Raw genomic sequence first — 24,819 nt, 5'->3', positions numbered from 1 at the left:
GTGATTCTGTAAAATAAAACTTAGTAAAGATCCGCATAAATCAAAGAAAAAGGACCTGTCTGAGCAGTTAGAGATCTTTTTACAAAGTGTTAGACTAAATACTTTGTCTTTGCTTTAGTAATGCCAGCATGATTAATCACCACAAAATACTGTTGAATAATTAAAACCAGGTGATATCTCTGTTCTCTTTTAATAACATTATTTTCTATTCCTCTTTTTTTTTCCTTTGAAACAAATGCCTCCCAATCAGTTAACTAATGTTTGTTTTTCTAGGGTCTGTTCAGACTCTTCAGGTGAAAGTAATTTATAGACTACATTATCCTAAGTTATTTTCTATTACTTTGTCCTTGGCAGAGCAGCATTGCAATGACAACCAATAATTTAGAGCAGAAAACATTAACAATATTGTTAATTTCCTGAGTTCTGCTAACAATAAGAGCCTATTAAATAAAAATGAATGGCAACTATTACCATTTTTATTATTCTTCCACAAAGAGCAGACACTACTGATAACCAAATCCTCAGTTCAGTGAACTGTTAATTACTCCAGAGAATAAATCCCAGATTCATGAAACTTCTCATCTCTACATTGTGTTTCTTTTAATAATGCTGCTGTGAAAAGCACTTAATTCTGAGTAAGCCTGAACGGGCACCTCAGCCACTCATGATGGAGCTTTTTTGCCATGTAACCATAGAGAAGCATTTACAGAGGAAAAAGTTGGGTCCCTCCCATAAAATTTAACATTTGGTCATAAACTGACTGAAATGAGTCTTTTACTCATTTCTTGAGTGAGTCTGGGGATCACTACACTTTGTCCAAGCTGCCTGTGCTCATTATCCCACTATTTACAGGGCTGCTGTGTGCAGTGACCTGCAGAAAGGACGTTGCTGTAGCCAGTGGGATTTTCACACAGAGCCCCTGAACTTGTTTTTACAACACAGTAACATTTACTGCCTTACATATTAATTGGTGGAAATTGGCATTGTCTCTCAATTAAAGGAGTAACAGAGTAAGAAAGGCATTTTCCTCAAGCCAAATTAAGTTTTATGATTAATTTTCAGTACTTTTTAAAATCACTGACAGTTAAATTGTAAGGAAAAATGTGACATCCATTCTTAATACTGCAATATTAAGTTTAGTATTATAGTATTTTTTACGGTATCAACCAGTAATTTATTCTTAAACCTGTGTCTGGTGTAATCCAATTTTTCTATCCTGCTGACAAGCACACATATTTAATGTATTTTACTTTATTTTATTCTCTTGGGGGTTGAGGAATCTATGTATTCTCAGGAACAGTATTTCACCTGATTGCATATTCAAGTATTTACTAATTTTCCACAAGGGCTAAAGTTAACAAAAAGAATGCCATTTTTAATTTTAGGCTTCAAATTTTTTAAGTAATCACATCCCTAGGCACCATACAGTAAAATGGGATACAGAACAACAGACTTGCTTTCTTCCAAAGTTTATTCCAACCTAATGGGACCCAGCTGGTTGGTCTCTGTAAGCTGCTGCTGGGCTGACCCAAGAACAGCATTGTACACATAACACTTGAAAACAATAACAGCTTGTTCTAAAGTTCTAGACTGAGAAAAAAAACCCAGATTTTTGTAAAGTGCGTGACAGGAACAAAGCAGAGCAGCAGACAGTGAGGCACGCCCACCATGAGAGACATGAGTTATGTGCAAATCCAATAAAGTAACATAAGCAGAAGAAAGAAGTAAAGAAATCTTTCCTTTCCTGGTGACCTTCTCAGCATAGATTTCACCAGCAACTTTCAGGGCTATTGTATCCTGTAGGGAAACACCAATATTGAGCCCTGGATTTACACTTTGTCACATCTGTTATTCATGTTTGAAATAAGTCTCCCAGCAAACACGTTTGCTGTCACTAAAGCCTGTAATTAAGGTGATGGATTCAGCACTGCCTCAGCTCTGGAAGAGGTGTGAGACATTTTGGTATCTGTGGTGCAACACACGATAACGTGTGCCTTAAATGTTCTCCAGAAGTAACAAAAACAAAAAATCCTTTACTGCACTAATTCGGTTTCCACACACTCAGCTGCATCCAGGTTGCAGGTGGTCAGCTCCCCACCCATCCTCTAGATCCAGCCACCAAGGTGGTATCTAAATTTTCACTGGATTCTTCTATGCAACAACTCTTTTTCCTAAAACTCTAGCTGAGGCCTCATCATCTTACTTCCCTTCTCTTGGAATAGGTAGAAAATACATGCTCTGATCCAGCACCTACAGATCAGCTCTGAATCCATGGACTTTTAGGAGAAATTTGCCACTGATTTCAATAGAGTCAAGATTTTCTTGCAGTTAGGTGAGGTCCCATTGCACTGGCCATCATCATCTTACTGTTTCAAAAGAGTGCCATCTTGATAGGCTCTTGGCAAGATCAAATATTCTACATGCTTTCAGAACAGGCTTGGAGACCTAGTTTACAAAATTGCTAATCAGAAATGTTAATAATCCTAACAAATAGAATTTTCAGCAATCAAACTTGGTTCCTTTGTGCCAGCTGACAAAAATCGTTATTAAACTGTTTTTCTCTGACTCTTCCCTTGATATTCAGCTCTTTTGTGTCAAGTATTTGGTGGCTGACTTTACTTTCACTGTCTCAAACCTTACAAATCCCATGTCAGCCAGAAATTCCTCAGACTCGTCCTGTGGCAGAATGTAGCTTTTTTAACAGTTCAAGTGAGATTACAGGATGTCAGAATTAAAGTTATTCTGCACCTATGTGACTAGTTGCCACAGCTTTACAGCAGGACAGAGATTTGCAGCAATGAAAATCTAGCTAACCTTCCAGTCATATACAACCACCCACATATACAACTCACTGTACAAAATTCATCCAGTCAGTCATGATAGAGGGCACAAGATTTCAAGGCTTTGGGAATTAATGTTTTGTTAAAACTTAATGTATCATTAGACCAGCAGATGGAAGAACAGACTTCCATGTGATGCATTACCCTAGCAAGCTCAAAGTGACTAATTAAATGTAAAACTGTGGAGGCAGGTCTTTGGTTCAGCTGGCTACACTTTTTCTACTTAAGTTTTAACACATCAGTTTTAAGCTGATATGCAGTTTTATTATATCTAGTTTTGCTTAGGAGTTGTAATGCAGTTCCAGAATAGCATCAAAATCTTATGGACAGCATTGCTAATTGACTATAGCTTATCTAAAAGGACAGGGATCACTTGAACTTATTGATTCCTCTCTCCATGAATGCATTGCTTTACTAGAAAATCCCAAGTCAATTCTGCAGAAGCAGAAGGGCATTTTGGGGTGTGATGCAAAAGAAAGCACCAAGTACTCATAACCCATTTGATTATTCCAACTGTTGATAAATGGCTTTTCTAAATCATGGTAGAAAAATACAAAGATTATTGTTTAGTCTTTCCTATAAACAGCAGAGAGATCTTGTTGGCAAAACATAGCCAGGCTACTTGAGAAATCCCTGCGGACAAGGGATGCCTTCCAGGGGCTGCTTCTTCCACTGACTGAATTCCAAACACTCAAACAAAGCTTTTGGTGGTTCAGTACCATAACATGTATTTATTTAAAAAATCTGAGGATGGTGCACTCAGAAGACTCTTCTGACAACCCCAAACATATTCAGGAGCATTGCATTTGTGTCTCTGCACAAGAACACAGCCTCACATTCACACTGACACTGCAGAAAACCCTCCTTCATTTATTTTTCTATAACTTTGCACACACTCCACACATTCCCCAATCTTGTCTTCTCAAGATTATTACAGATACTAGATGACAAAGGACACACCAAAATTGAAAAAGCACCTCGAGAGGTTTAGTTAAGTTTTTCATGATCTACAGGAAAAAGTGTTTCCTGCCTATACTAAACAGAATTAGGAGGACAGCATGTACAACTCCATGGAGACTGAACTAAAAGAATCAGCAGGCCAAGGTTGTTTCCCTATCCACCCTCCCAAATTCTGAGCATTTAAGAAATGTACTTTCATAACTATGCATATTTGCACAAGCAGACACAGTGTAATGGAGCCCTTAACAAGACACAGACAATCAGATGATACATAAGTGGTCAAATGTACTAAGGGCTTATACATCACTTATTTGTGTGTCTGATTTTCAACTTTTAATTTCAAAATGAATTTTTAAATGTTACAGCTGTCAGTTAACATGATATCTGTCTTTTAAAGCTATTGCATTTACTTTCACAGGACTTTGACACAACTAGCAATAAAACTTCACAAGGAAATTCTAAAGCTTAGCATGCCTAATAAAGGAGGATTTTCCACTCCCAGAAATAGCTTCTTGTTCTCTCTCGCGTATCTTGGCAGAATGTAACTTTCTTTCATATAGCGAAGATTTCAAAGAACAAATACAAATCCTGTATGCAAATTCTTTGCTTTCCAAACCACAGTCACAAAATTCAACATCTGAAAAGCAATGTATGCAAAGCAAAATGAAGAAGGAGGCATCATCCCAGATATATTTTTCTTCCTTTCCTCTAAGCCCAAAATGACAATTCCTGTGCTGTTGCTCCTTGCGTACATTTGGATGGTAGCAGTTCAAAAACAAATATATGCTTCCCTCGTAACTTTTTTTTCTTTTTTTTTTTTTTAATTTCTACACGCTGCTTTATAAACTAAGTACTTTAAAAATTTCATAAAATGTACCTGTGAAACCTCTGCAAGGACTAATTTTACATATGAACCGAACAGCATGGAAACTCATTCCCACAGAGGTATTCAAGAGGAGAAAAACTAATTCATTGTGAATTGCATCACCCTTCTAAACAACTCAGTATTTTGAAACAGCTTACTACTATGTAACTTTTTCTACCACTTCTAGCTCACAGATGTTTTAACAGCTCTATGGATTTGGTTATAGGGTGACCAAGAAACGACAGACACAGTAACTGACAAAGCAATTGGAGCACACTCTTACAGCTGGGAGCATTTTTATATTCTTTTTAGAACCCTAGTTTGTGTTTGAATTAAATAAGAAAAACAAACCAGACCTTAAAAACCAATCGAATAAGCACCTCCATATGTGGTAAAAGGAGCAGTAGTTAGCTGCAATTTTGTTCTGTTTCATTAAACACTTTAAAATTTTGTTATCATTTTCCGTTTTTATAAACTTCTCATCCTTTTAGTAGAGCCACAATCACCTGAGCATTTACAGCTGCCCCCACCCCCATACTCTTAAGGTCCTCACTTGCACACACAAAGCCCTCTCTCATTCCTACTCATTATTGCTGCAATGTTTCGTTCAGCTAAAAGGATTAGACATGTGACTCCATTAAAAGAACTGCATGGCCAGAAAGAGTGCTATAAAAAGTCAAAAGACAAACACAGCATTCTCTGTCCTAGAGAGTAAGTTCGTCTCTTACAGCACTGCCTATAGAGCTTGGCTATTTTCATTCCAACCAGGAAAGAAAATAATGAAAAAAGAGCCCCCCTTCACCACTGGGTATTTTGCACAATCACACCATACCCAAAACACGACACTGGAGCAGCACATTTCCTACCACCCCAACAGAACAAGCCATGTTAGCCAGTCTAACTAAATTAAAACTGGTCCTCTCTGCTTTCTCTCAGTAATGCATTTCTTCCTAATGTTTGTTCCTTGACCCTAATTCACTCCCAAAACCTCACAGCACGTTTTTTAGTCTATTGTTACACCTACTGTGCCTCCAGTAGCAATCAAGATGTTCTATGATGCCAAGAGCTGTGCATGTCACACAGATGACTGCATGACAGCTTCAACTGATATAAAATTAAAAGAACTTTAAAGTTGTTTAACTTTTTTTTTTTTTTTGAGAAAGATTACAAAGTCTTTATTCTTTAAACTGAGGGTATAAAAGAAGTACTCCAGCAAATGGAAAGACTGTATGGAACTCAGCTAATGTACCCACTTGTCAGTATGACTTTCAAAAGCAGAGAATTATTGAATGCACTAGGACCAATTTACTGCCTAAACTTCTACCTTCCTTTCAATCCAGCCACTGAGCCAGCACACATGGCAGTAACTCATACAGAGCTTAACTTACAGGCCAGCAACTGAATGAATCTGTGCCAAGTCTAATGCACTGTGACCACATCCCAAAAGCACTGAGAATACACATATATTCACCTGTTAAAAGCCAGATTTTAATTTTTTTCAGTTTTTTAAACACACAGGAGGTGCCGTACGGTGGTGGGAATGATGGCAATTTAACCAGAACAACTCACTTTGCCAGGTCACTTAACAAAAAAAAAATACAAAACAGTGATTAGTTACTACTGATGGCCAAAGACTTTCCTAAGAGTAGGTTGTTAAATTTCATGTTATGTTTAATTTTTAATTTAGGTAAAAACTTTCACTTGCCCTGGGCTGCCTTGAGGACTAGAACAGGACTAATTTCCTACCCTGCAATGCCAAGTATTGCAACAGCTACTCATCAGCAAGCAGCAATGGCTTACTCTGAGATGTATTTAGTTTAAAACAACATTCACATGACAAGTTGCTATGCATATTTATGGGAAGACTATACCATAAAACAAGGTGTAACCCTCATCTGTGTCATTCTGTTCTTTCCACTCCTTTAAAAGATGGAGGGAAAAATCCCAGATATAAGGTTAAAAGATTCATGATTTTATTTTTAAATATACTGAGAATGCACAGCACTATCTTCTCTGATTATTTTTTTCCTATGTGCCTGTATAATAAGCTCAGAAGCAGTTAGAATCATCCCTGCTGCCATTCCTGTTGACATCTCTGCACTTCATTTAATGGTCAAAAATCCATACAAGAATTCCAAGTTTAAAGGCTTCTTTGTAACATGTTGCTTAACACAGTATAAAATCACTTCTTTCCTGAAATCAGGAAGAGTTAAGTAATTTATACTAAGACCTTAGCATTTCTCATTCCTTCTCCTGGCTATACTTTTTTTTTTTCCTTCAATTTGTCTGTGTGTGTAGTAGCTTTTCCTCAATTGAATTCAGTGTCTTTAATCTTTTCCTTTCAGATTTACACAATTTTTGTACTCTCTTTTCCCTTTTTTACACCTGCATCTCAAGCTTAAACTTTGTTTCCATGTTCTATAATTCTCTTTTGCTGGGTAACTTCTCTTCCCCTCTTATCCTTACACATCTGTTCTCTCCTCCCATACACAGAAGAGCTACAATTAGTGACATCTAAGAATGAGGGAGCTCAATTGACTCAACTAATGAGGAAACAGAGATTTACAAATCTCTGTAAAGCTAAGTTTCTTTCCCACCATCTAATTCTAGAACAAGACACCAAGTTTTCAGTTCACATTGTATCCATGGATTTCTTTTTTTTTCCTGTAGAAATCTTTTTTCCATAAACCTCCAGATAGGAAGGAAGACTTCCTAGGAAAAATTAAACCTCTGACATTGTGACATTTGCTACACAGATCATTTCTTTCTCCCCTCATCCTGTTCCATCATGAAATCTTGTTGCCACAGGATAGGGAGGACAAGTGTTCCCCAGGCTGCCTTTTCCCAGGCTGTTTTTAATCACTCTGTGAATGGTTAAAAGAAAAAAAAAGAAACTTGCAGTTTCTGCATTTTCTGCTGATCCTATTTCATCTTAATGAAGTAGCTCCACACTGGTCTTGCTAGAGGAGGACACAACGACCTGGAAGGACAGGCAGGAGAAGGACTGGCCAGGCAGCCTCATATTGCCATCATGTTTCTAACATGCAATTCCTGTAAATATTCATTGCTGCTGAGTTGATATCTTTCAGAGGTGTTGGGAAGGAATGAGCTGGGCTCAGAAAGGCATGACTGTCTGACCTTATCACACAAGAAAAGCAGCCTCTGCAAACACAAAAAGCATCCTGGCAAGTCTTTGTACATCAAAAAGGGACAACACCTCCGGCTTTCCTTTTTCAAAAACTGTATGTGAAAGTCAGAAGACTTTTGACACAACTGAAAGATTCTGCTCCTTTTCACAGTAATGGCAAATGTTAATGCTTCCAAGGGCAACAGAGTTAAGGAAGGATTGAAATTATACAGAGTTGGGGCTGACACACAAGGTTGCCAATATGGATCGTGGCCCATTAAAAAGATGCACAAATGACAGGAAAATGTGTTGATGCATTCAATTTCATTTTTCACATAGAAAGACCCAGCTTTATCATTCTGAAAGTATTTCTCTCTGCTTTTAGAAATAGAAGACATATGACTTCTATGTTTCTGAAGCAGCAAACCTCATCACACTAAAAAAACACCTACTTTGACTATAATATTTTAAAGATGAAATCCAAACAAGTAAGAGATGAAGGATTTTAAACACTGGGTGTGGAGTTGTTAAATCTAAACAGCTTCTAATAAAAAATAAAAGGCACAGAGAGCTCTATGAAAGACTCTTCCCTGTTCTTCCACTCAGAGGCTGACCAAACTCTTACTCTAATTTATTAATATTTCAGAGAACCCTCAAGTGAGAAGGAAAAAGCACAAGAGGAGGCTGAAAAGAAATACCACAGCTACACCTCAAAGGTTTAATCAAAATACTTTCAGGTACTGAACATAAGGGGACAAAAAACGCATCCCTTTCTTTCCTTTAAGCACTATGTCTCCACGTAAAGAGACTCCTGCTTTTTTTTGGTATCTTTTACTAAACAGCTGCTGCTATTTCCCACCAAGCTGCTTCCCCTACCCTGCATTCCTACCCCCAAAGAAGGCTGAATGAGGACCATTTCTTTAAGGGAAATCAAAAATATTCCCATTTCTGTTGCACAGTTCTGTTTTTTTGAATACACTAAAGACATTCTTTAAATCAGCCTGAACTATTTTAATGTCTGGTATAAATATATATGTACGTATGTTTATGTGTGTATATATATATATACACACATAACATAGTTTCTGCTGGGGACCTAGAATACTGGGAGGAAACTGGGCTACTGACTCTTACCAAACACAAAAAAAATTAGTTTTTGAAAAGAAAAATAAATTCCAAAATCCGTCTTCCCTTACAAAAAACCAACGGAACCAAAATCACAGTGTAGATTCAGGTTCATATCATATCTAAGCTTAGATCCAAGACTTTCCTTTCCCTTTCCTTTTCTTTCCTTACAAATACTGAGAAACTCAGCCACTGCTCGGAATGTCAATGAATGACTGCTTGCTAAATACTGTAAATTGTGCCTGTAAGAAAACTGAACAAATACATACGCTGCAGCAGTTGTGGTTTGGCAAAGCTTCACTTTGGCTGCTGCTTCTGGGTGTTTAAAGAGCCCTTATCCCACAGTCTAAAGACCCCTTACAGAGTGAACGAAACCACAAAATGTAACACACCAGGGAAGATAAAAACTCTTTTGCCAAGAAAATGCTGCTGCCAATAGCACAGTTAAGCATGCAGGCTTAACACACCAAGCTAACATAACTCTCCCTAGATTTTTCTGTGTAATAACAACTGCTCAGGATTGATTTTTTGTTGGGAGAGCAGAATTGAGTGAGCAATTTTTCCTGCATTTCTGTAGGTCTTGCCTTGGCATAGCTGGGTACAGACTGTAAAAAATACTGCGCAATCATCATGGCTTCAGGCTCTGAAGCCAAGACAAAGAAGGATCTGTGCCAAGGTTAAGGAGTTCCAAGAGGTAAAAATGTGTCCTCATCTCATATGGACACCTGTAATAATCCAATTAGAACTGGACAACAGGGTATGTTTACATAGTGAAAACTTTCATGTAACCAATACTGTAGAAGAAGAAATCACGCGCCAGGGTGTAGTAACAATATATAAAGGGTATATTTTTGTAATAAAGCGGACATTTTAGAGATCATATCAGTCGTGAGCAGTCTGTCCGAGCCCCTTCACCAACAATTTTTAGCTTCTGCCAGTGGTATTTTATTCATACCATGTGGAATATGGTGAAGCCATACACTCAACTTCCTGTGAATAAAACTAACAGTTCTAGAAAAGCTGTTTACTCGTCATGAAAGAGGTCCTCATCCAACACATATCGTGTGGTGAAATTCCTGCTACTGAGACAGAATAGTCAATACAAGCACATCATTATTTTTGCCTGTGCTCATGGTGCAAGGCTAAATACTCAAGTTTTGGTCTTTATAGATCTACTGCAAAATTCCGTCCGTGATCCACAACCTAGGTGAAAACAACCACCATCCCACACAAGCAGTTCCTTATCTAAAATTTTAAACCATAGGATTTGTAAATGTCATTCTTGTTACTATAAATGTCTTGCAACAATTCAAGGCATGTTAAAAACAGCATTCTTGCCTTCCTTTCGGCAATCAGGCATAACATTCAATTGATTTGTGCTGAATGAACACTAGACAAGATGCATCAGAGTAGAGCAGCACCCAAAATGCTTCCAGCACACCTGCTGGGGCAGGAGGTGATGAGACCAGAGGACTCTGCTCTCATGCCCTCTGTACTGGAGTTTGCATCATGACAGTGACAAGAGGAGAGGGATACAAGGTTGAGATCCAGGATTCATTACTGACAAAGTCACCTTTTACAGGTCTGTAAACAAAGATGCAGTAAGAAAATACTGGACTTGAAAGCCTGTCAAATAACAAAACAACCTTCCCATTTGCTCACTGCGATGGGATAATGAATTAAATAGCATGTCCATCTGGATAGAGTTCATCTTGCATATGAGATGCATAGCTGAGAGGAAACAATGAAAATGACACATTAAAAGCCCAACCATCCCATGCAAGTATTCAGTCTGTGCTCATGACAGCCTTACATAAGAGATTGCCATTGCTTCCTTACTCACATTTTTTCCTTCAAGTAACAAGGCCCAAGCACAGTTCTGGAGCCCACAGCCAGCAGTTTGGGGCAGAGGTATTACACCAGCAACTGTCCAGGTACATGTTCCTCTTGACACAAAGCTGGTGCCAGGAGAGCTTTCCTTTATCTAAAGGCTGTCTCTCCAGCCGAACAAATCCCTACTCTGTGATGAGACAGTGCTATCTGCTGTGAACATGAACAGACCTACTGCAGATGGCTGGAATTTTAATATGGAAAAGTGTATTCTGTATGGAGAGTTAGTCTAGATCCACAACCACAATTAACGAAGCAGACACTGTGTTTATATTTCTAATCCTCCATCTGGAAAGATCCACAGATCCATAACTGGATTTCATCAGAAGCAGACAGCTATAGAAGACAATTATTGTCCCTAGTGGATAATTAAATAAATTCTGCTTACAGTACTGTTTCTGATAGGATGAGGTACTAGATGTACTACAAAAAAGGTTTGGTCATCAGGCTTGAAATGTTCCAGATGAGGTTTCCACCTTGCCAGTCTGTCTGTCTTGGTAGAGTTTGCACAAACCCCAAAAGCACATCAATACCTTTTGTGAGCATCTTGATTTCTTAAAGAGGCAGACTGTTGGTGCCAGCTACCTTGGATATTCAGCACCAGATATTGCTCCACTTTCAAAGACTTCTGTCTCATTTCAGCTAAACAACAGAGATAAATGATAAGCTATTTCAATGTGTTTATTTTTCGACATTTAACAGCCTTTGTATATTGCTACATATCCTTGTTTAAGAGAGTTCAACACTAAAACCAGTTCTATCTCCTGTTATTTTCCATATACTCAGTCAATTTTATGGGTGAGTGCCGTGTTCATCTGAAGAACCTCTTTGTCAGCACGAAAAATGCAGTGCAAAGGCTCTGAAAGCAGCATTTTGTTCCTGTGCTTGCCCAGACAACATGAATTACAGGAGTTAGAACTGAGAGATGCTGGTAGCTGCTGATGCAAGGAGCCCTGAGGGATGTGGATGGGAAGACCACCAAGGATAGGAGAGATAAGGGAAAACAGCAGGTAACAAATCAAGGCAGAGGGAAAAGGGAAACAAGGAAATAGTAATAACCAGCAGTAACTCATCAGTTGCAAAAGCCGAAACAGAATCCAAGGAAAAAAACCAAAGCAAACCCCTAAAAAAACCCCCAAAACCCCAAAAAAACCAAACAAAAATGAAACAAAAAGCAAAGCTTTTTCTGGAAGGGACAATATATTTGTAAGACCACAAAAATAAAAGAAAGACTAGAAAAGTTTAAAAATCAAGAAATTATATTTTGTCCTTGTTAACAACCTTTTCAAACTCCTTTCTGAACTGAAGCTTTCATTGCAATCACTTTATGTAGAACCAATCTCAAAGCAGAATGAACTATGTGACTTCTTCAGCATAGAGAAGTAAAACACAAAGCTTAAGAAAAGGCACATGACTCTTCCTTTTCATTATCATTCATTCCGTGTCATTAAAGAAAATCTAGTAACTCGTGATCACTGCTCAAAGGGATAATAATCTACCAACAGATGCAGGCTACCTGAAGTAAACCAGCATACCTAGTACTACTTTAGAAGATATCTTGAAGGAATCTTGTCCTTCAACCATCACAGACAAACAACTCTGCTGTTATCAGTTTACTGAAGTTATAGGTAGCATGCAAACCTACTACAACTTTCTAGCAAAGTGTATCAGTACTAAAATATTAATCAAACCATCACTTTAAGGCAGTCATATTCATTTTACACATAACAAAACCGAGGTGGAAAGAAGCACTGCCTGGCTTTCTCCTGCTTGCTCACAGCAGCAGCAGGAATAAGAAGCACCGGCTGTAAAATTTCCTCTTTTAACCACTAAGCTGAATTTGCTCTCTCCAGAGGCCACGCTGCCACAGCAGCAATACACAATACAAATGAAGTGTAAAAGTTATTTAGTTTATGCAGTAAACTCTGTCGGCTCTGTCAGGTTGCAAGGGCAATTTGTCATCTCTTTCATTGTCTGCTCCTTGGGGCACCACGGACTGCACACACAGCCTGCACTGTGCTCCTAACATAACCAAATTATGAGTGTAGGAGCCCATTAAGGTCAGTTGTGAAACAAATGTACGCAGTCAAATCCAAAGCATCTCTAGACAGAGCATTTTTTCTCTGAACTTTTACTCAGCACAGTCCACATTCACTGTTGCTAAGCTTAAACTTGTTTCCATGCCAGTCTGTCCATACATACTCCCTCAGATTTCTTTTGGGATGAAACTACCACTTTCACCAGAAAACTGGTTAGATTTGCTTGCTGTGAATGTTAATGTGAACACATGGACACACAGAGATTCATCCAGAGGTGAAAAATGTCAGAAACTATCAAAAGCCCTTTTCTACATGGAAGCTGCATTTTCAGAACTAAAGACGCTAAAGAAGGAATAATATCCACTACTACACTCTGTGTTAGAAAGAAACTTGTAAAGGTTTCAGTTCAGTTAGGTTCAGTTCTGGCAAGTTCCTTTGTCAACTAAGAGACAAAGGGAGAGAGGGTTAAGAATATTTATATATACCACAGGCTAGAGGAGAAACGCCACCCCTCTGCTATTTCCCACAAGATGACTATAAAGCCTCAACATATTGTGGGGAAGGTCGGAGAGAGTCAGAATCTAACTTTTCCCTAAAGAACAGGGCAGTTCAATTCACAGGATCTCTTCCTATACTAATTAACAGTTTTCTGAAAGAAAAGTTTTCTGTTCAAGATTTTCTCTCCCTCTCTAAAATCTTCCCTTTTCTCTGGTGCTAGACTTTCTGTTGGCTACTCCAGCACAACACACAAGAAAACCTAAAAGACATGAAGAGGGAGGAGTTTCAGGTTTTGCCCGGTATACCGTCTGGATCACATAACACACAAAACTGCTTATTTAATGAGGTCTGTTTGTATTGCAACTTGCAGCTGCTGTGATAGCAAACCTCATGTACCTCTAACTCGGGCCTTAAGCTGGTCTTTACACAGATGCAAGGAGACTGCAGAAAACAGGGGGTTTTTCTTTAATTCTTACAGATTTTTCACATATGCTCTGTTGCAAACTGCCTAGGTAAAATGAAAGACCACCCTCCTCTGCCTTATTTGCAAATGACCAGAAAACTCTTGAACTCTGCTTGACCACACTGATTACACTCTGATGAAGGTGAATCTCTAGAACTGTCTGGGATTCATAGTTCAAACTAGAGTCAAAGGATAATTCAAGTATTCTTCAGCATTATGCCTGAGACTAAGAAATATATTAAATAATAACACCAGTACTAACATTTTGTTCATAAGGATTCCCTTCAAAAATTAATTTAATCAAAACCAACATCAAGACAGAATTGCTTTTAGTAATATCGGTAAGAAGAGGGAAGGGAAATACTGATTTTACCTATTTATTATAGAAAGCAAGCAAGTAAAAAAAAAAACAACCTGTGTTCACATATTTACAGTTCACTATATATATTGTATAGAACATATATAGATTAGAAAATATGGAGAATATTTATATTACAATTAATCACCTACAGACACCACTCTCAGTGAACAAACTCAAACTACTCTCATCCTTTTGCAGTACAGTTACTGAACAGCGGCTGTTGGAAAGTCAACAGAACAGCCTTGAAATTTAAAGTTGTATTTCCAAGCAACGTTATGCGTCTGTTGTTTGTTACTGCTTAAACATCTTGGCCTACAGCACTTACAATCCAAATAAAATAAAGCAACAGAATTTGAGGGAAATACGAGAATTTATTTAGGTAAATGGTGCTCACATCTAGATAAGTCATGTTTCATAGTGCTGCAGCGCTTATTTACGAGATAGGACTGATACTTAACTAAAATGGACTGTCAGTTCTAATTATAGATAGCTTATGTTGAAAACTACAGGACAAGTGGTCAAGGATAGCTCTTCCAAGTGGAATCACAGAAAGCTGAGGTTGGATGGGACCTCCAGAGTCATCTTGTCCATCTCCCCATTCTCCAGCATGAATATATAAACTCTTAGCAATTACCATTCATGTGTCATCATCAGTCAGTAAGTTTCCTTGAAGGCATTCTGTAGCAGGTATTTATCTTCCAGAAGGGTAGAGACAAGAGGCAGAGACAAGAACCTTTGAGGGACAAAGTCAAGAACAACTTACCACATACGGGAGCACAAACAAGAACACAGAGGTGATCACATGAGGTTCAGTGCAAACAATGTAGTTATTTGTGACTTTGAAGAGGATTTTAATTTGTTTCCATTGAGGCATCCAAAGAGAAGGTGACAAATCAGCGTCAAGGACTGCTGTGGCCAGCAGGAAGAACAAGGTTAGAGCAATGTACAGTTAATTGCCTGTAGGATATAGTCAGAAAGACCACGTAGGACAGCATTCAAATTAACTCATCTATTTACAGAACAGGAACAGGTTTTATCTTGTGCATACTGGTAGCACTTACAGAGAAGAAAATCAAAGCTTTGTTTTGCTTCCATGTTCCCCGAGTGAGTCCCAGGTACTGCCAAGACCAGAAAGATCTTAGGCTATGTTTGGATCCCAGTACAGGGCTCAAAAAATCTCCATCTGGATCCTATCCCCCAGCTAATGACTGTCACATCTGCATTCAATGAGGAACTAAGAGCTTTCTACCTTACCCAGATTAAACAATCATCCATGCTGCTTTCTGTCCCATTAAAGAAAAAAAAATGTTACCAAAGAGATTAGTGTCCTCCTGGGAGAACAATCCTATTACCTGCCCATTGCTCTTGGTTTTAATTCCTCTGCAGAGCACTGAGGGCTGACCCTGTCCAGGAGCCAAGAGCCCACAAAGCTCCCTAGCAAGAAAAATGTCATCTGAGTGCTGTTTTCAAAAGATGGTGAGAGAACTGATTTAAAGCATATTACCTGAAGCCAAACCTGTTTAACCCAGACAACTGTATGTGAAAACACGAACCTAGAAGTTTCTACAGGTTGCTGCAGCAGTCATCTGCATGGTGTACCCTGTATTTATAACCTTGGGTTATTTCTGCTGTGAGTGAATGAATACTTGCTTTCATAACAGATTCAACTTCAATCATCGTTGCACAACTCTACCTACTTATCCAAATAACCCCAGGCTTTCGGGCATTTATTCAACCACTTAATTTAGCATGAGGGGACAGTTCCTACCAACAAGCAAAGCCAGGTCTCAGTCTGGCACCAGCAAATGTACTCCTGTAACAGTTGTGATATAGAAAAGCTTTCTGTTCTGCTTCAAAATTCTGCTGAAATTAATAGCAAATTTCTTTTTTTTCTTTAATAATTACAGTTTTCAAAGATAAACGGGATTGTTTTTTTTTTTCCTTCTTAGAGAAGCTTGAAGATTCTCCTACAAAAGTTTGAAGATTACACAGACCTGAAATTATATGTCTCTTGCCTCTTCCTTTCTGACTCATAGGTCAGTTTATAATCCATTGAAATGAAATTAAATACTTCTTAGAAAGGACTTGCATTTAAAAAAATTATACATCTTAAAGAAAAAAAATCTGAATAGTCATGGGACTCTCTGATCAAATTGTGAGCAAACAAAACACTGGCAAATTACTTATTCACATTCAACCTAAACACAAGCCATACATGCGAAATGGGTAACAGACAACTAACAGCTAAGATCAACTAAGTAAAACAATATGCCAGGCAACCTAGGAATTTAAGTAAAAGTAGCCACCTAAGTTTTACCTGATTAGATATACCTATTTCTTCTATTGATATCATATTTCATACTTTTCATAATGAGTAGATTAAATTAAAAACTATTCCTAACAGGGGCACAGAATTATTTTAGATTATAAGGCTATGCATTTCAATAGATTCTTGGCTTTCATGCCTCAACTAATCCCTTCTAAATGTATTTTCAGGTCATAATACTACGACTCAGTTGCTTCTCAAGAAAAGAGAGGCAGAGATGAGAAGATTCAAAAATCAGAGAAGCCCCAATGAAGATCCTGCTGTAGAGAGTTGGTCAGCCGCAGAGAAACCTACAAAACTCTTACTTTTTCTCACTGTGGAAATAGTCTGCTGACGGCACTGTTTGCACGGACCCCGACTCCCGGGGGGGTAGGTGCCTGAATCAACTTTATTGAGAACCACAACACTTTATATAGGAGCTTCAAAAAGTAACAAACGATGTTTAACCGATCACATACAAGTAGTCCACGGAGCATGTGCAACAGAGTACCAGGAACTACATTTCCCAGAATGCCCCTCGGCATTCTTCTTGTGAGACCGTCTGCCACGGTCTGTCTGGAGACAATAAGGAATGACTGAAGGAAGAATTCTTCCTAACATTGTTCCTAAACTGAGAAATTCAGCCCATACCCTCTCTAAGCACCAGTGCACAATAGCAGGGGTGACAAGATGCATTTGCTTCTAAAAACTGCAACACTTCCTGTCTTATGTTACACTACTGAATATCCTCCTCATTCAATTTTTATGTGGGATTTTCAAAACTTAAAGCTCAGATCAGAAATTTCAAACCTGCATTTTTCACTTCTACTTCTTAGCCAGCAACTCACTATGACTAATATCAGCAAAACATATGAGATACTGGAAGTGCTCTTTTAATTTGCTTTTGCGTCACTGAAACTTTGGAGATACAAACGATGCTCAACAATTACACTGATTCTTATTTCCATTGTTTACAGTTTTCTTTTATATCACACAGTGAATGATTCTTTGCCATTATGAAAAATGTTACAGAATGGGAGAAGAAAATAACTCTTTTGTGACAAATTTTTCAACAGTAGAAAAAAACCCCAAACTTTTAAAAAGACAATTTCTTCAACTTGTTATTTGGATTTTTGCAGTGGCATATATATAGAAACCAATTAGTTTTAATCTCCGTTCAATTTTATGGAATGCTTCCACAAGAGCTCTTAACTCAAAGCTAAGTCTCCAGTAAGGACAGTGTGAAGATGATGAGAACACTGCTTACATTATCCTCACGGAGATAGCAGAATTGCCATTTTCATGTGGTTTTGATCAAAAGTATTATAGACATAATGTTCAAAACTGTTCAGAAATTGCTCTTTAGGTTTACATTAGCCATGGGTACCTCAGAGCAAATTTCCTTACACAGCTACTGAAGTACACACAGCAGAATTCAATCCAGAGGGGCAGAAGTACAAAGAAAAGTAACAGTTACAACTGTGGAAAGCAAAGGGAAAATATTAAAAGCTAATTTTGATTAATCAGTAGGACTAAATTACTGCATTAAATGCTAATATTTTTAATCACAGATATCTGAAGAACCATAATTCAGAAACCTCTCTACCTTCTTTTAAACACTTGGTTGAAAGAAAATTACCTTTCTGAAGACTTGCTGAAGTTATAGTGGTTATTTATCTGGCAAAGCCCAGTCACAATCTGGGGTTTTTTGCTAGCTTTGACCCACACACCCTACTGTGTGTGCAGACATCATGGATTCTTCCAATTGCAACTACTTCTGTCACATATTTTCTATAATCCCCTGCTGCTTCCCACCCATACAAGCTGCAAAATAAAATTGCTTTCCCATCAAACTTTACAGGACCATCTTACCAGGTACAGAAATAGAGACATGTTCATAGAGGCTGAAGTCATCTTCAAGTAAATACATTTAATTTCTAATAAAACTCTTAGGAAACAGCATTTTAAAACTGTTTACATAATATATTTAATGACTGTAGGTTGTTAAAATGGATGGAGATGTACTTAAAATTAACAGAGACACCTTATGCTGATAGCGTCAGTGTTGGGAACCAAATATTAATTTACCAAATAGCAGAAGAACACTACAGATGAGCCGTAAGACTTACAGATACTCATGCATGTTACCACATGGTAATATCAGGGGCAGATTTGTTCATAACCTTCAATTTAGTGGAAATACTGAATTTAAAGACTGATAAACTCTTTTGCTGTCACTTCTTTCAAGTATGCCTTGTTTTCTTTGTCAGTTCATACTGGTTACTAACTTTTTGGCTACAACCTGCTTTATAAATAGGCCCCTCATCCTTTCTGTGTTATTTGGGATATCATGATTCAAGCCCTGAGTTTCACCAGCAGGAATAAATGTAATATTGCTAATCTATGGTATAAGCAAATCAAACTGAGTGACAACTACAAGAGAAGGCTGGTTGTTAGGAAACAAGGATGGTAGTAATTAGCACTTCTCAGAACAAAACATAGAAAATGCACTGCTATTGGATGGGAATTTGCTACAGCATCTGTGTATCAAAGAAAATTTACACCATTGTGGCCTGTTTTTAGAAAGTCAGCTTATAAGAATCTGGCTGGCAGCAGCAAAACAACAATAAGAGTGTGAAATAATAACCTGAGAAAAGGCGCAGCAACAGAGCAACTTTTGCGTCCTAGGATAGAAAAATGCTTCAATCCAGTTTATGGCTTTGTCCAGTCATGCTGTCCCAGGTGCAGAGACCACAACAACTTGTGTGTCTGTGCAGGAAAACCCTCTCCAAATACTTTGCAAATTCCTTACAGCTCTAGGCTGGTCTACACAGACACATCCATATCTGCTTATTGCTTTGGTGCTTTCTGGAGCCTGGAAAAGCTCCAGTCTGGGGGTCACTATGGGACATCATGTCAGGGATGATGCCAAAGGAGGGTACTTTTACAAAAATTTTTGCAGACAAAGAATAACTTCCACCTACCTAATTTTACCAGCCAGGCCAGAACTGTATGACTGGTTTCTGGCATATGAGTTAATATGAGGTAATGCCTTTAATGCAGCCTGGAGTAGAGACAGAACAATTTCTCCCCTACTTGCTAAGAAATCCTTAAATGTACCCAAAGGACCCATTAGATGGGGCCGGGCTGCATGCTAGCACAGCTATACAGCTCCTGAAATAGAGCAGGCTTCTCTCTGCAGCTCTTAGCATGGGGAAAGCGAGCAGACAGACACCTGTCTGTACCCAAAGAGGTACTCAAGGAGGCACGTGTATCTACCCCATCTTACAGGCACACTGCTTCCACATCTCCTTAAGCAAGATGTGGTTTTCACTCAACTCTAAATAATGTCACTGCTGAGAGGGGAAAAAATAAGAATAGGAATGTACAGCTGTCACTTAAAGTGCCAAGGTCCCAGGAGCCAGAAATTTCTCATACTCAGTGAACCAAATTGACTAAAGTTGCCCCATTTAAGTCAAAATACATCAGTGCCAGGACTACATTCCCTTTAACCCTCATACTTCATTCTTGTTCCCTCCTTTTCATTGGTAACTTATAGTGATACAGCTTTGGGTACTGAATTACCTCCAAGTTAGTCCTACTGGAAGTGTCCTGGAACAGGAGGATGTTTGAAGGTTCTCTTGGCTCACAGAGGCATGAGACAAACTCAGAGCGTGGGGCCTAAGTTTGACATACCCTGCCAGCCGTTCAAATCCCCACAAAGCTTTAGGACTGGCTCCATCACAGCAAAACCAGGAGATTGTGGATAACAGATTAAGAGCCAGCTCTAGTCTGCTCTCATGCGAAAAGTCTCTTCCACCAGTTTCTCCATCAGCTGTGTATTTTTCCCTACAACAAGGGAAGACATTCCCCATGTAGGCAGCTCAGGAAGCCCCTTTCCCACCCCCAGAAGCCCAAGTCTGTTGAGATGCAAAAAGGACACTAGGCAGTCCATGATGCTTAGCCAAATTGTTTCATTCCTGTTTCATGGTTTACAAGTACAAATGTCTTGGGCATTGAAAAACTCTCTGTATGATTAAATAGTCCCATGCACAATTTGTTTGTTCTTCACATAAACTGCACTGCTAAGAAGGGGACACAATTCAAAATAAATTGTAAATGAAAAGGGAAAAAAAGCAAACACACAAACACATGGAGCATGGAATTTTATACCCTTTACTAATCTCCCTGACAGAATCAAAGAAATATCACTGTGATCACTGCAGTACTCCTAGCATGGGGGCAAACACAGAAGGGTGATTGAAATCCTTGTCCTGAACTCTTTAGAGTGCTCGGGCCTACATTTTAGAAGGAGAAGCATATCAAGGAATGAAAAAAAGTGTGAAGCAAATATTGGCAAAATGGTAAAAAATTGGGGAAGTGCAAAAGCTCAAGGCAGAAAAAAGGAATTGTGGAAGGATGCTAAAGTGCCAAGATGTAGACATACTCCAGCTCAGAAACAGACATGTCAGAGACCGTTTTAACACATGGTTTTATTACAGCTAAATGTTGTGAGTCAGCAAGGCCTTCTAAAACTATTTTGAATTAATGGGTATCACATAAAAAATGGAGGTGAAGTTCACCCACAAGATACCAAATCATTATACTGGGGAAAATTTAGTGAAGGATGTCATCTCTTCTCTTAATACAAATCATTTGGATTTAGTTCATGGAATCCATCACTCTGTGAGTACCTCTGAGATCCCAGTGTCACACAGGAGAGATAACCAGCTCAGGATCTCTAATGAAAGAGGACACTCAGGGTACTCAAAGGTGCTCAAGAGAGAGAAGCCTGTTGCACTGACATGGGTTCATGATGGGTTTAATGTTGACCCCAAACACAAAGGTTGGAAACTAAACATTTCACCTGAGAAATGCCAAACCAAAATGTTCTGATACTTTCAGGGGAGAACTTTTTAGTTTTCCACAAAACACTTTAGTGTCAGGATGAAAGCAAGTACCGAGACATCAGAATTTTTAACACACACTCTCTTTGAGAGTTTTTGCAGAAGAACTGTGGCCAAGTCATGCTTGGTTTCAGGAATAAACGACTTCTCCCCCTTTCCCTCCCTCCTCTTCTCTCAAAACCACAACTTTGACTGCCAACAGGACAGGGAGAATTTTATATTAAATGATTGTCCTCAGCCATTCAGCTGAATTAAGTCAAAGGGACTGCTGGCAGGCTTAAAATAGGCATGTGTTTAAGAGCTTTGCTGGCTTTGTTGCTGCAGTGGAAAAAAAGGAAGTTAGAGATGCATCAATCTGGAATTGAAAATATCATCAGTATCTTCAAGACACAAAATATAATTACAATTATTAATTAATTCTGGTCTACGTTGCTTAACTGAGAGCACAGTGAGAGACAGTAGCTCTTTTCCCTTTCCTGTTGCTTTTTATTCATGTGAAAACAGGTTCAGTAATCACAGAAAAGAAAAATACAAGACTGTATGCTGTGTGAAGAGGTGTATCATGGTAAGGGCACTCAAATATATTTACAGCACAGCATTAAGTGGACTGACACAGCAAGGATGACACAGAAGTAAGGCAAGAATTCCTTGATAAGTGTTCTACTCCGTGTTATCACTTCAACAATTTGGAGTACTTTGATTTTGTGACAAGCCTTCCTGCACAGTGTCACTAATAATTTTCCTCCCTTTAGGACTGTGTGTCTAAGCAGCAGGAAGCATTTCTTCCTGCCAGCTTCCATAAGGAAAGGAAGACACCTTCTTCAGCAGTGGAAATCTGCTGTGCCTACTTTTGTAATGCACTCACATACTTCTCATCGTTTTACAATCCATGTTCTAGTTTAAAGGAAGGATGCCCACAATGGTTCTTCCAGGCCTGTTCTTCCTAGGTGGAGTCATCTCTAGGGTAGTATGTCATTTGGTTAATGATGGTGTGAGGATGAATCCATTCGGGTGGTCATCAAAAACAGCCCCTCTAAAATTTGTATCAAGAGAGCCTGGAGAATTGCAAAGAGCACGCTATGCAGATATCAGCTGTATTTTCAAATGTAGATGAAGTTTCTGACACTACACACATCTCTGAAAGAGTTTGTATCTACTGCAGAGGAGGAGGTCCTACACAAATTCAGGAAGGTGTTGTAACAGAGAGCAGACAAAGGTAAACTGTCCTTTTAGATAAGCCACATACTTCAGTGGCAACATGCCAGGTTTCTTCTCTTCCCTGATGTTTTTGTTTTCTTTTTCTCACTTACTTTCCCTTCTGATGTTCTCCAAAGCAACCAAGCACGTTGTGAACATACCCATACATACATCCAGTGTTAGGAGAGTCAACTGAGGCATCAGAAACAGCATAGGCACACGAATGTAAAGATAACAGCACATGTGAAGACCACAGTTAAAAAAGCACAGCCAGTGCAACAGAACCTGACTGTTGCTTGACAAGCAAATTCAGGAAAGCAGAATAAAAACCAGCAGAAGACAAGGTATCATTTTTGCACCACAGCCCAGAGAGAACAAAGAACTTTGAAACAGCAAACCCAAAGTCATTTGGAGGAGCCCCAGTGTTTCACCCTCATGCAAAGAGAAGGTGGCTCTTCCAGGACAAATGCCACGACAACTACATGTAAAGAGTTCCTGATTATCCTGATGTATTTTAATAAGCATTATATGCAAAACCATATTTTGTTAGCTCAAAATATCTCTCAGCCTAATTGTAGACACTTAAAATAGCAGATGTTACCCACCCTTTTAGAGCTCAAGCCTGTGAGCCACTAGGCAGTTTGAAACATGCTTGAACTCCATGGAGCCTGTTACAGACATGCAAGTGAAGACCTCATAGAAGTTGTGGGCTTGATACAGAATTTACTTGTGAAATCCTCTGGCCTATAATAAGCAAGAGATCAGAACAGACAACAAAATCACTTCTGACTGGGAAATCTAGCAGCCACTGATCCATGTGTTCCCAGAGGAGTGTGGTACCTGAGTGAGCCTGTAACCACTGCACACAAAGTATTCCACCATCTGGAAGTTCCAAAACACACCCCGAGATACCATGAAAATAACAACGCAGAAATACAAGTTGCAACTTCACTGCTTCATCAGCCTAACAAACAGCAGCAGACTAAGCCATTAGCAATTATTTAAAGGTCAAAACAAGTAATCTCTAATAGATAACTCTCCTCTGCTCTCACTGTTATCATGACTTGGAAATAGCTAGGTTACTCTGTGGAGTTAAGACACTATTTGGTACATGCCCTGCATTCACCATCAGCAGCGTATGGCCAAAGTGAGTGCAACACAGGGTTAAATCTAAGTTTAAAGAAACTGTTTGCATTTAAACTCCTCTGGCATGTGCGAGTACAGTAACTGAGTAGTTTCAAAATCCCTTGTATTTGCAGAAAGCCATATGATCCCTGGCAATTAAAAGGTGGGAGAAAAAAAGGCAAAAGGATATGGAATCCTAAGGCTGAATCCTAAAAATGGCTATGATTTGTATAACCTCTATAAAAGAAAGAAACTGTCTTTTCTCCCCCTATTCCAAAGTCCTGAAGGTAATTATGTCTGAAAGAGCCTTCAACTATGTCACTTCAAGCTGGACATTATTACTCTTTACATGCCTTTTTTTAATGAAAGAGTTAAAATTAAACCTCAGTTATACTACTGGAAAATGATGATAATAATAACAACAAGAATAAGAATAAAAAAGAAGCAGCAGTTTATTCCTGAACAGAAAGCACAAGCCCCCCCATAGCCAGGCATTTCCATTTGCATGTGTTCCATTGCACTTACTTCCTCCACACGGACCTTCCGCTGTCCTTCCAAAACACAAACGAAACAGCCAAACAAATAAGAAGCCAGGAGCAGAAGCCGCCAAACCCCGAGCGACCCACGTACAGTTCGGCTGCTGTCACAGGACCCTACTGCCATCAACCCCTCCTCCTCCTCCTCCTCCTCCTCCTGCTCTTTCTCCTCCTCTTCTTCCCCCGGCGGTAACCACGGAGCAGAAGCGACACAAAGGAGCCGCGGCGTAGCGACAGCTCTCAGTGAGTCCTGGTGATAAAGGGAACACTGCCCGAATCAAGTCTAGATTAAAAAAAAAAAGGCAAACCAAACCAAAACTGCAAAAAAATCCCCCAACAAAATAAACATCACCCCCCCCCCCAAGAAAAATAAAAGAATTAAAATTTTTCTTGTCACAAAGTAGTTAAAACCTTAAAATAGCTGTTTCTTGATAGTCTGAGAGAAAAAGCTTTTCTGGGGGCCTGCTGTACCTCTGCCCCTGTGGAGCTCATGTTGATGCCAATGAAAATGTCCAAGTTGCTGAGACTCAGTTAAAGCTGGATCTAAAATGACAGCTCCGAGTTCCAAAAATAGCAAGGAA

The 24,819-nt window shown here is 38.9% G+C and overlaps 1 protein-coding gene across 2 annotated transcripts in view; it reads right to left on the bottom strand.

Annotated features, from left to right (window-relative positions):
• MARCHF3 (membrane associated ring-CH-type finger 3) overlaps positions 1 to 24,429 on the bottom strand; it is a 65,753-nt gene extending 41,324 nt beyond the window's left edge. The window contains exon 1 of one of the 2 annotated variants that reach the window (XM_032675400.1): positions 24,228 to 24,429. The gene's annotated coding sequence lies outside the window, so the exon portion shown is untranslated. The remainder of the gene's footprint in view (positions 1 to 24,227) is intronic. The other variant, XM_032675399.1, reaches the window with a different exon arrangement.
• Positions 24,430 to 24,819: the final 390 nt, after the last annotated feature.

Source organism: Chiroxiphia lanceolata, chromosome Z (assembly GCF_009829145.1).
Source record: "Chiroxiphia lanceolata isolate bChiLan1 chromosome Z, bChiLan1.pri, whole genome shotgun sequence".
In the NCBI taxonomy this organism is placed as follows: domain Eukaryota; kingdom Metazoa; phylum Chordata; class Aves; order Passeriformes; family Pipridae; genus Chiroxiphia; species Chiroxiphia lanceolata.
The sequence above is the reverse complement of the archived record's forward strand: the minus strand, read 5'-3'. Positions and strand labels throughout refer to the sequence as shown.